The following is a 12,949-nucleotide window of genomic DNA, read 5'->3' on the forward strand; positions in this document are numbered from 1 at the left end:
TATTTCCATTCTACAATCTACTTCTGAACGACCAACGGGTGAGAAATTACCAAAAAGGACTAACTAAAACTATTCCTAACCAAAGAAAGTGGGTACTTACTCCATACTTCCAAAACTCAACTTACTGCATCACCCCAACTGAAGACTACGCAGTCCGTAGTCCTCTCCTCCGTCCGGGATACGGCTCGCCTAGAAGGCCAAGTGCAGTGAACCCCGAAACCGCGATTCACCGGCAACTGTCAAAAGCGATTGGTGAGCATAGCTCCTGAACCCCAGAGCTATAACTTAGTTAGTCAGGGGAATTGAGAGCGGGGGAGGCTAGGATAACTCGTGTAAATGTATCTGCATTCTCCTCTTTACCCCATTTAGAGTTTAAGCTGTATTCTTTTCCCCATCGGCTGTATGTTGACAATTTATTCAACGTGTTGTACTCCTTAGTGTCTATTGCTATTACTATTCTGTGTGTGTTATTAAAGATGTGCCTTTTACTTCCTTTTATACACAATAAAGCCATACCTGCTTCCTATCTTGAAACCGATTGTTTGCCCAAGTCTGTCACAGCCCCTTTATAATTCAAGTGTCTAGAACCAAGGGTGTGGGAGCGATTCATTTAAGGGCAGAAGGGAAAGCTGACCCTCCGAAAACCACCCCTTACATAATGGTGACCACCAAGGGCCTCTGGGGCAAGGGACGTGATAAGAGAGAGAGTGGTTTCATGAAAAGAAGCAAAAAGGAAGAGAGGATTTCCTCGTATGTGTTTAAGAGGGTAAATATGGCGAAGGAGTGGGGACTCGATCTATTGTATGCTGAGCGTCCAGAAGATGCTGCAGCTCAATGGACCGAGAGCAAGGACCATAATAAGTCAATAGGGAAGGCCATTTGGCTAATTTGCCTTCAGCGACAGATCCGGCTTCTAGATGAGGAGAATGAGAAATTAAAGGGAGTATTGAGGCAGGCAGAAGAGAGATCCAGTGCAAGGGACACAGTCGGGGAAAGGCTGCGGACTGAGGTGGGACAGTGAAAGTAAAGTAGAGAGCTCACTAAAGAAAGGCACAAAACCCAACTGGACCTTTTACAGTGTCAGATTATTGAAGCCAAGAATAGCGAACTTGCATTGCGGGAATATAATTCCTGCCTCGCCAAGCAAGTTAAAGATTATGGGGAGAGGGTGAAAGACATTCAGGTAGCCTATAAGGTAGCCAGTACCAGGGAATTTGAGGCTGGTGACCATGGCCCCCGCCAGCAGCTGATCCAAGGCTTGAACCTTGCTCTATCCCGGGCTAAAGGCATGGTGTGCCTGATAAACCCGGGTTTAGCCCAGGAATACCTGGTAGAGCAAGGAGAAACCACGCAGTCACCGCCTGCAGCTCCTGGGAACAGCCCAGAGCAGCGGGGGTGTCAACCAGAGTGCAGGGCAGGTAACGATTGCGAACTACCAACACCGGCGGCCCCGAGTTTTAAATCGGTTTGGTAGCAGGGGGAAGCAGGCTAGCCAATACAAGGAGGGCTGGAACCAGGGCCAATGCATTCGGTCCGGCAGCAGACGTTTGGCCCACCTGGTGCAAATGGGGCAGCAGGACCCCTAGTAAGCAATTTCATAGCCCCCATGACACCCAAAAACTGAGGGCTATGATAGGCCACCTAAGTAAGCTCACCCAACAGGGGAATCCCTCGGTACACTTCCTGGAAGTGGAACACACAGGGGATATTAACGGGTGCAATGATTCAGAGCAGGCTAAGCTGTTGCTCCTCTCACTAGACACCGAGCTGTGCCATTTCCTCTCTGCAGACAGCAGAAAGGGGCGAAACACGTACGCTACGGTTAAGGAGGAGGTTCTAGAGGCCATGGGTATGGACGACAGGAGTCCTTTCTCCCGAGTGGAGAAGACAGTACAGCTCCATGGGGAGACTCCACAGGCTTTCGCCGACAGGTTGTGGCCGGTCTACGAAAGGGCCTGTAGTGGGGTTCTTGACCGGGCCCACCTGGCCCCTAACGAGTTGGCTCACTGGCTCCGCAGCCTGGTGGCAAACAGCTTACCTGGAGTAAAGGCAAAAGCCCAGGTCTGGTTCGATCCAAGAGATCCCAGAACCACCGAGGAGACAGTGGTCAGACAGTTGACCCTGGCTTACCGGAACGGGAAGGTCCATCAGATTAAACCCAGCCAAGGCAAGAGAGAGTGGCATCAGGAAGGTGGGAACCCTCCCCACAAAGGGGGTGAATGTTTTGGGTGTGGGAAAAGTGGGCACTGGAGGAAGAACTGTAGGAACCCATGGAAAGAGACTAAGGGAAAGGCCACTTCAGCCCCAGCCCGTAAGGCCGGGGCAGGAACACCCGACTCATATGAGACACTCGTAGCCGCCCTACAGACACTTGTAAATGGACTGGGAGCAGTAGCTACCGCAACCGGTACAGTAGCCGGTACGGTAAATCCCTCTGCTCCAACCCAGCCATGTGTATGACTAGAGCCAGCGCAGCCTGTGTTCCCTGGAGTACGATGCCTGGAAGAGACCGTGCGTTACAATGGAGGTGGAGAAAGTGAACGGAACCTACCTGCTAGATACTGGTGCTTCCTGCACCCTTGTACATGCAGATAACCCGGCTACCTCACCTCTATCGAATGGGGTCCCGTACAGTCAAGTGGGGTTCACAGGCAATGAGCAAACTGGTTCGTTTCCCATCCCGCTCACCATTCAGTTAGGGACACTCAAAACCAAATGGAAGTGTATCCTGATGAAATGGGAGCAGGAGGGAAAATGTATCCTGGGGGCTGATTTTATCATTAGCCACTAGATCCTTTTGGATCTGAGGAACCACTGTCGATGGGGAGCCATAGAGATAGACAGGGAAGGTGAGGTGGCGGTGATCCCAGAAAAAGAGGCCAAGGGAACGTTGTGTACCGTGAAGCCAAAGGAGGGTTATGACTTGGAATTACTGGTCAGTAACACCCCAGTGGAGTACCAGGCATATGTACGGGCACACCTTGCAGCATTCGCCATCCACAAACATGACTGTGGCAGGGTAACGGGGGTGGAAGTTAGTATAGAAGGGGACCCCATGACCCAACCACAAAAGCCATATAACTTCCCCAGGGAGGCAGAGGTAGTCCTGACAACGGCGCTGTGATCACTGGTAGAGCAAGGGGTGTTAAGAACGATAGCAACCCATGTGAACTCTCCACTGTGGCCGGTTAAGAAATGGGCCAACTCATGGAGGGCCACCGTGGACTATCGAGTAATAAATAAGAATATCCCTGCCTGTGCACACACTGTAGCAGCCGTCGCGGACCTCAGAGGGAGTATTCCAGCATCCGCGACCACTTTCACGGTGTTGGACATTTCAAATGGGTTCTGGTCCATTCTTTTAAATCGGGAGGACCAGTACAAGTTCGCCTTTACCTTTAAAGGCCAACAATACACGTGGAACTGTCTTCGCCAAGGCTTCCACAACAGCCCAGCATTTTTCACCAATGTATGGCGAACTGTTTAAAGGGCTTTAGCAGACCCCAGCAGTTGGTGCAGTATGTGGATGACCTGCTCCTGTTCACCGATCAGGGGGAGGAGCATGGCCCACTGCTAGCTGAGCTGCTGGAGCTGCTAAAAGAAGAAGGGTTGAAAGTAAACCCGAATAAGGCACAGATCGGCCAGAAGGAAGTCAAATTCCTGGGGCTGACTGTGCGCGCTGGGGAAAGGGCCATAGACAAGGCTAGAAGGGAGGCAGTACAGGAGTTACCAGCCAACAACACAGTGACAGGGGTAAGATCCTTTCTAGGGCTCACTGGGCACTGCAGAGACTTCATTGAGGATTATGCAGCCACCGCAGCCCCTCTGCTCAGGCTCCTGCACAAGGGGGTAGAGTCGGAATGGGATGAGGGTTTGCGAGGCAGCATTTAATCAGCTCAAGAAGGACTTGCAGTCCGCACCAGCCTTAGGAGCGAAAGATGTAGGAAAGGAGTTTTTCCTGGAGGTGGCAGCCAGCGGGGACAATTTGAGCTCAGTGCTGCTTCAAGAGCGGCACGGCCAGCTGAGACCGGTGGTTTACTCCTCCAGGATCCTCACAGATGTGGAGAAGGGGTACTCCAACTGTGAGAGACACCTCCTCGCCACACATTGGGCAGTGAAAAGATCCTTGATCTTCACGGGAGGGTCTCCTCTAACACTCCTAACCCACCACACACCTATTCAGATGCTCCTAGATGGGAGGATTAAGGACGGGACGGTGAGCAGTGCCCGCATTGCTCGCTGGACCCTGCTCCTCCCCCAGATGGACCTCAGAGTAGAAGGCCACCATGAGCCAAGGCTCGCAGCCAACCTAATCTACCCAGGAAAAGCCCACAGGTGCTCCGTAGAAGGGGTATGGGAAGTAAACATTGGCCTTCGGGCGGGTTTTCACCCTACAGGCCGGGACATCTACGTGGACGGGTCCAGCATGGTATCTGCTGGCAAACGACTCACTGAGTGCGGAGCCTATGACCCAAGGTCAGGTATTGCCCGGGTAATCAAGCTCCGCAGCATCATGAGCGCCCAGCATGCTGAACTGTCCGCCGTAATGTACGTGGTGTCCCACCCCGAGGAATTCCCTACCCCGTACACGATTTGCTCGGACAGTATGTTCACCTGCAATTCGTGTACGGAGTACCTGGCTATCTGGTCACGTCGCGGATACATGTCCGCTGACGGGAGACCCCTGGCAATCAAGCCCCTGCTGGAGAAAATATTGACAGTTGTGGGGGAAGAAGGAAAGGTCTACATACATAATGTGAAGGACCATTCAAAAACCGAACCCCGTGCAGAGGGAAACCAACAGGCTGACAAACTGGCCAAAGAAGGTGCCCGCACGGTAAAGTTCTGGGACCCCTATGACACCGGCCGCATAGCAGCGGTCAAGAATAAGAACAGAGCAGCAGAGAGTACAGTGATAGCTTTGGCCCCGGACTTAAAAACAGTTCAGGCACAGGACCCGGTCCTGAAAGCTGTCCTGAACGCGCTAGCTAGAGGAGAGAGAGTAGATGGTCCGTACGGCACAGCAGCCATTACCGTTTAGGAAGGCCTGCTGTTTAAAGAGGGACAATGGGTCGTGCCACAGCAGCACCAGAGGGAATTCCTAAAACTGGCCCATGAGGGTCCAGGAGCGGGACACCCCAGGCCTGAGACCACCTGGCAACGGGTGGAACAGGCAGGATGGTGGCCGGGTCTCAGGGAGGATGTCCGTGGGTTCTGTGCGAACTGCCTGGTGTGTCTGCGAACAACCCTGACCCCCAGAAAAGGAAGGTGTCCCTAGGACACGTCAGGAGGATAGAGGGACCATGGCAGTCAATCCAAATTGACTACATCGGGCCCCTACCCACCGCCCAGGGAGGTTAAAAATACTGCCTAGTCCTGGTGGACGTGTTCTCAAAATGGATTGAAGCCTTCAACTGCCGAACAACCACCGCAATAGGGACAGCTAAGATTCTAGTGAGGGAAGTGTTCTCCCGGTGGGGACTCCCACAGTATGTGGAGTCGGACCAGGGGAGCCATTACACCGGGCAGTTATTGCAGGCAACCCTTAACGTGCTCGGCATTGAGGGGAAATGGCACATTGCCCACAATCTACAGTCATCGGGTAATGTGGAGCTTTTAAACTACACCATTAAAGAAAGGCTGCGGAAGGAGACAGGAGACTCACCCCAAAAGTGTGTGGAGGACTTACCGTTGGTCCTAATGGGGATCCGAGCCAGCAAGTCAAAGAGCACCGGGTATTCCCCATGCGAGCTCATGACTGGCCGGATCATGCGGACCCCCACCCATGTCCTAGCCCCGGTGCTCACAGAAGGTCAGCTCAGAGAGGTGAACTGGGACTGGTTTGTCAGGAACCTGTTTGAACACCTCAAACAGATTCACTGGCAGGCTGCTAGTAACATGGGCAGACAGCATCAGAGTAACCGATTGCTGCTAGAACCCAGCAAACACCACGAATGGGAGATAGGAGGCCAGGTCATGGTGAGGAACCATGCTCGGGTCGGGGTTTGTGAAGCATTATATATGGGGCCATACAGCATTGTCGACAAGGCAAGCCCGATGGTCTATGCCATAAAGTTGCCCCGCTGTACTAAGTTGTTCCACATCAACCAGTGCAAGCTGTACAACCCAGGGTCAGCCAAGCACAGAGGGCAGCCGGGAGGGGTGAACTGTCCTCAGGACAGGGTTCCTCCGTTGGCCGCCCCCGACGGTGGAGGGCCCACAGGGAATGTGGCAGGCTCAGAAACCGTGCCTATAGGAACGGTGAATTGCAGTACTGGACGGGCTATCCCACCCATCGTTTGGGATTCGGACGCACCCCCAGTAACCCAAGCCTGAGAAGGACCCTCCGTAAACCACGGCCAAAGATACCGTGGTCACCGGCATCTGAGCCTCAGCGATTCTACCCTAGGAGAAGGGCAGCCTGACAGGAAATGCCGAAGGTCAGAAGTACAGAGGCCACTCAGAGTAGGGACCCCCAGCCAGCCGCCTCTAGCGGTGAGCGTCTCACAGGAGCAGTAGCATCGAGCTGTCCCAGAGACAAGGGTCTCCAGCTCACCGGCTGCGGGGAAACCCTAGCATCCAGGCGGCTATCAGACCGCACCAGGCATGGGCCTGACAGGGACTAACCAGGCCACCCTGAGACGGGTGGCGGCTGTACATAGCTCTAATTTTTAGTCTAAGGTAGCTGACTGCACCATTTTACATTTTAAGGTTTAGTTTAGAATTGAGGGTAATGTTGCAGTAATGTTTAGGTGATTGTTTTGAGTTTGTCTTGTGTGTCAGCCAGCCTGAGAGCAGTTCTCAAGGGCAGGATCCAGACATTACCAGGTGATGGACAAACCTCAGGAGACCAATTGATGTTGTTTAATTTTAATCTATGTTCTTCCTTCTGTAATGTGGTTGTACGTTGACTACATGCTGGTGAATATAATGTAATTGAAATGAAATGTAACTGTGCTGAAATGCAATTGTAGGGATGGAACCCCCTCCAAGCTGGGAGGGTGTAAACGTAAAAAGTTTGTACCTGTAAAGGGAAAAGTGTGTATCTGTGGTGATGTTGCATAAGTGTAATGCATATTTTGGTATGAGTTTAGTTAATTTACAGGGAAGGTTATTTCTTGGGAGCCAGGAACTTTGCTCACCTGTAAGATGATACCATAAATGACATGGTATCACAGGGGGGGAATGTAGAATTTATCAATATCTCGCAAAGATGCCTGTTACCTTTCCCCTGCAGAGGAGAAGAATCCCTTTCTGGGCTTTTAAAATGAGTTTAAAGGGGCAGACGACGCCTGCAGGGGATAAAAGGGAATGCATTCATCGAGACCCCCCCCCCCCCACAGTGTTTGGACTCATAGGAAAGAGAATTCAAAATGGACCTAAATTTCAGAAGCCTGAGATCCCCTAAACATCTATGGAAAGGAGCAGATCAATTTTAAGATTCTACAACATTTTGGCTGTGAAAAAGAGTTACCGAGTACAGAAGGTGGGGCTAAACTCTGTGAAGCAAATGCATGTATTAAGGATCCCAGACTGTCTGGGGGGAACTATTCACCCCCAAAGAGATAATCGAATTACCGAATCAAGCACAATGGAAATCATGGTCAGGAAACTGGACAATTCTCAAACAATGCAAAACCATGATAGCACATTCTCACTCCCTAATCGAGTTGCTGCCGACAAAGGAGACATTTGAAAATCAATGGACAGAACAGTTTAAACAGAGCCCAAGAGATTTGATGGGGGATAACAAAGCCTTTTTTGGGGGATATATCGATCCCCCAGTTTTACAAGGAAAAACTAACAGAACACAGACTGGAACTCGCACTGACTCGAACAAGGACATAGACTGGAACACAGACACAGACACAAGCAGCCTGCTTCCTCTACAGTGAAGAAATGGAACAGTGAAGGAAACTACCAGAACTCATCAAGAACTGACCGAGCACGAGGCCCAGGAAACGGAAGGTTGTCAGCAACCAAATTGACAATCACTCTACAATCTACTTCTGAACGACCCAACGGGGGAGAAATTACCAAAAGGGACTAACTAAAACTATTCCGAACCAAAGAAAGTGCGTACTTACCCCATACATCCAAAACGCAACTTAGCGCATCAACGGACGCACCCCAACCGAAGACTACGCAGTCCGAAGTCCTCTCCTCTGTCCGGGGTACGGCTCGCCGAGAAGGCCAAGTGCAGCGAACCCCGAAACCGCGAATCACCGGCAACTGTCTAAAGGGATTGGTGAGCATAGCCCCTGAAACCTGAGAGCTATAACTTAGTTAGTTAGGGGAATTGGGAGGTGGGAGGTTGGGATAACTTGTGTAAATGTATCTGCATTCTCCTCTTTACTCCATTTAGAGTTTAAGCTGTATTCTTTTCCCCACAGGCTGTAATTTGACAATTTATTCAATGTGTTGTACCCCTCAGTGTGTATTGGTCTGTGTGTGTTATTAAAGGTGTGCCTTTTACTTCTTTATAAACACAATAAAGCCATACCTTCTTCCTACCTTGAAACCGATTGTCTGTCCAAGTCTTTTACAGTCCCTTCATAATTCCAGTGTCGAGAACCAAGGGTGTGGGAGCGATTCGGAACCACTCATATAAGGTCAGAAGGGAAAGCTGACCCCATGAAAACCACCCCTTACACTGCCGGCCACAACTCCTTCATAACCGATCTTATTCCTCTCACTACTTCTTTACCCATGGATTCCTCGTGAGGTTGTGGTGACCTGAAATTTCTAAAATCTTAATTTAAAACTAGAACTCTTCAACATTCTTAAACTCATATCGTGCTATTATATACATCTGCCACCCGTCTCCGACAGGCCAAGTTAATCCCTGTTCTTCTCCTTCCCTTATTCAGCCTTTGGTTTGCCTGTGTGGCCGGCGGTAAGGCGGTCTGTACCACAGGACCCAGAGTGTTCTGACTGGAGGTGTGCCTGAGTCCCACATTATCGGGGGAATGGCCCCTCCGGGGCAACAACACACTTCCCCTTTAGGTGTGGCTGCTGAGTTCATTTCATTAACTGAGGGTTCTGCACAGCCGGGGGCTGTAGGCTGGGGACTCTCAGTTAGTGGCAGGTCCACCACGACCTCTCCTGTGAGTCCCTCACCGCCGAAGGCTGCCGGCTGGGGATCCCTGTCCGGAGACTGATCCCTGATCTTGGGTATTCTCTAACGGATGGCCAACCTCCCGGGGCTGACCCACTGAAACTGGGGCACTGGTGACCACGGTGTCTCCGGGAAGCGAGCCGGGACAGCTTTGTCAGGAATCTGTTTGAACATCTTAAACAGATTCACTGGCAGGCTGCTAACAACATGGGCAATGAACTCAGCACTTTAGCTCCAGTGTTCAGGACAGAATGCGCCCCTGAGCATGTATGAGGAAAAAGCTCCAGAAAATATTCTCGTACAGGGAGCTTTCGCTTGTGAGGTGAACGTGTTAAGCGCGACACTGTGGAAACATCTCCACTTTCAGCACCTGGTCAGACAGAAATGTGAAGCGAGCAGGTGGACTGCAGAATCCCACTTTTAAGGAGTTGGTCGTGGTGTCAAACAAAGAGTTTCACTAAATGATTAAAAATAAGAAATGTCAAAGTCGAACATGCATCTCCAGAGGAGACTGCAATCTGAACACAGCACTTTAAACCACTCCGCCACCCTGAGTATTCAATGCTAGATGTGGCCACCTGAAGGTTGATTTTGAACTTTTGTGTCCTGACACATGAAATAAATGAGGGCAGCATGCGTATCTCTGCCTGACACCGGGGAAACAGTGAGACAGACCTTGGAGCAAGGGTCTGGTTATTGCCAAACAGCAAAGAAAATATTTTCTGGAAGAACAATGTTGAAATTAATTGCAACCCCAACATGATTAGAACACATAACCTTTCGATTTGGAGTCAGGCATGCTACCCTTGCCTGACAAGGTCCACACATGAAGTCTGAGATGTTCGGCAATATGAAGGTTTCACAATACAAGGGGCTTTAAAATCCCCGCCCATTCCCACCAGGTATCAGAAGCAGCGCTCACCTGCCAGTCACCGTATGTTTTTTTCTTAAACTTTTGTATTGTTTTCACGGGAAAGCATCATTAATTAACCCATCACCTTCTTTTGCACAATGAAAGAAATGCTAACTGAGGGAGAGTCGATACTTCAATCATTTGTCCTGTGTTTTGGGGAGTGGGCAGGGAAGTGGACCTTAGTCCATGATTGCATCGGCCATGATCGTATTAAATGTCGGAGCAGGCTCGAGGGGCGTATGGTCGACTACTGCTCCTATTTCTTATGTTCTTATGTTCTTCTGCATGTTGACCCATTTTACTCACTGTATTTTAGGATCTGGTTCAAAATCTTCATTGCCGATGACATCAGGAATCTGGGGCAACTTTTGTCAAATTTAACAGCACCGGTTATTCCGACCGTGCACAGAAAATAGAATCAGTAGTGAAGATAAAATCCTACGGTGCTCATTTTCAGATTCAATGCAGCAGGATTTCAAATAAAGTAAAAGAATTTTACAGTGAAAAGATTTAGAAGTGTTACTTGTATTTGTGTCTTTAATTAAACTTTGTGGCGTCTGATTCCCGTTCATGCCTCTGCTGAATAAGAAAGGAGGGTTTGACGTTGACCAGACTGCACTGCCCCTGATATTTGTGAGCTCATCCTTTATATTCAGTGGTTTCTCGCCCTTTGATGGGCTGCAGTGTGGCGGATATCACGTTGGCCTCACACGCGAAAGGTCCCCGGTGGATCCGTTTTCTCTCACTCAAAGTTATCTATTTATTGGTTAAATAAAGAGCAATTCAGGAATAAGGGAACCCTTTTGCCAGGAGAATAAATAGCAAAAAAAATACAGCAAATTCTGCAAATCTCAGAAAATCAGGCAGCATTTGCCAGGAGACTCAACTCGCCTCCGATTGTTCCCATTTGGCAAGTTTAAACAAAATGTTCCTGCTTGGGATTGAAGCAGGGACCTTTTGCGTGTAAAGCAAACATGATAACCATTACACTACAGAAACCACTGGTACAACAGCCCCAACAGAGGGGAGCTGACCAATGAGCTCCCTCTGCGCTGATCGGGAATGAGGAGGCTCACCTGAAACAACTTCTGTCCCACACTGAAAGTTCTCAATCCTTCTCCTCCGCTGCCCTTTACAGAAATGTCACGGATCACCCAGCCACCGTGTTCACTTCCACATCCTCACAGTGGGGCCACAGATGCTCCTACCGTCTCCCCGAGATCAGCGAACTCACCCAGTTTGTAAAATTAAACCCAGAACACGTGCCCGGCAAAGGGCGGGAGAAGCCAGATAGTCTGTAAGCTCGGTCTATCGCAGAAAGTATTGGTATTCATGGTGCTTACAGCAATTATTAATCGTCTCACAGAACTCAATTATTTTTATGCGATGAATTGATCGAGTATCGTTACCACGTCAGTGCGGCAGATCTTAACCCCTCGACCACCAGGGAACAGTTATGATAGATGTTGATATATTTATATATATTTATATAAGAACCTGAATATCAACGGCTAGCTACCTTGACCTCATGGCGAACAGCAGTGCATCTAACTTTGAGTGAAGTAAATTGTTCCGCATTGAAACCCATTTCATCTTTTGTTCCCTTTTAAACACTAGAAACTGAGACAGGGGGAATAAATAGAGAAATAAAAGCACAGGGATAGAGACAAGAGGAAGAGAGAAGGGGAAAGATACTGTCCCCACCCAGAACTAATGCAGAAACCCCTCTGCTGCGCTCGAAGTGGCCACCCACAGCCTGGATACACTAACGGGAGAACACCAGCGGCAGGTCGGGGCCATAAAAGGAACGGCGAGCGGCCCTGGTAGCAGCTTGGAGGTCCCGGGAGACTGCTCCAGGGAGCAGCGTGAGCTGGTGCAGGAGGGCGGCGGCAGCGAAGAGTGACGTCATCAAGTTCCAGGTCAGTGATTGGAGCGTGGGCAGATACAGCAGGTAGCGGCGAGATCGGGGCGAAGGAGCGGCGAGAGACTGTAGAGGGACGTGATCAGGGCCCAGCGGAACATGAGTTCGGGGCCAGGGGCCCAGGGGCAGCACGGGCCAGCCCACACTGCGATATGTGTGCACACTGGGTCTGTGCAGCAGAGCTGGTCTCCAGTCGTCTTGTTTAACCCTTGCCACTGGACGAATACCTCGCTCTGTCAAGCCCGTGTGATGGCTGGAGTGCAACGGCCATCACACGTTAAAAAAATCCATGCACACGCATCTTCCACCCTTCAACATACATTTCAGGACCTGGAATATTGAAACACCTGTGAACTCATCCTTTTTTGGCGAGGAAGCAAGTCATCCTCTCTTCGAGGGACTGCCTATGATGATGATGAACTGGATTTGCTGCAGTACGCGGGCAGCAGGTGATGAAAGCGGGCGTGAGAGAGTGAGTGACAGGTGGGCACTGCTTCTGATGCTGTCTGACCCACGGTGGGATCGGCCGGGGATTTTAAAGCCCTTTCATTGCACCAATGCAGGGTAAATGAAACTGTGTTTCAGGAACCTTCATGTTTCCAAACATGGACAATTTGCACTGTAGACCTTGTGGTGCAACGGTAGTGTGTCTGACTCCCGATCAGAAGGCTGTGTATTCAAATCATGTCCGGATCATTGTTCTTCAAAAGTTGCAAACTTCTTTGCTGTTTGGCTATAACCTGACACTTGCTCCAATGTTTGTCTCACTATTTCCCCGGTGTCAGGCACAGATATGCCAGATGCCCTCATTTAATTCATGTAACAAGACACAAAAGTTCACAATTTAAATGAACTTACAGTCTGGATGGCCGAGCTGTCGAAGGTGCTGCGTTCAGTTTGCAGTCTGCTCTTAAAGCGCGGTTTCAAATCCCTTTTCTTATTTTTAGTCATTAAGCAAAACTCATTTGCTTGGCACCACGACCAGCTCCTTAAAAGT

The 12,949-nt window shown here is 50.0% G+C and overlaps 1 non-coding gene across 1 annotated transcript; it reads right to left on the bottom strand.

Annotated features, from left to right (window-relative positions):
* Window positions 1-10,957: 10,957 nt before the first annotated feature.
* trnav-uac (transfer RNA valine (anticodon UAC)) lies at window positions 10,958-11,030 on the bottom strand. The gene has a single exon. It is a non-coding gene; the product is annotated as a tRNA-Val (tRNA).
* Window positions 11,031-12,949: the final 1,919 nt, after the last annotated feature.

The sequence above is a fragment of the Pristiophorus japonicus genome, unplaced genomic scaffold, assembly GCF_044704955.1.
Source record: "Pristiophorus japonicus isolate sPriJap1 unplaced genomic scaffold, sPriJap1.hap1 HAP1_SCAFFOLD_52, whole genome shotgun sequence".
Lineage (NCBI taxonomy): Eukaryota > Metazoa > Chordata > Chondrichthyes > Pristiophoridae > Pristiophorus > Pristiophorus japonicus.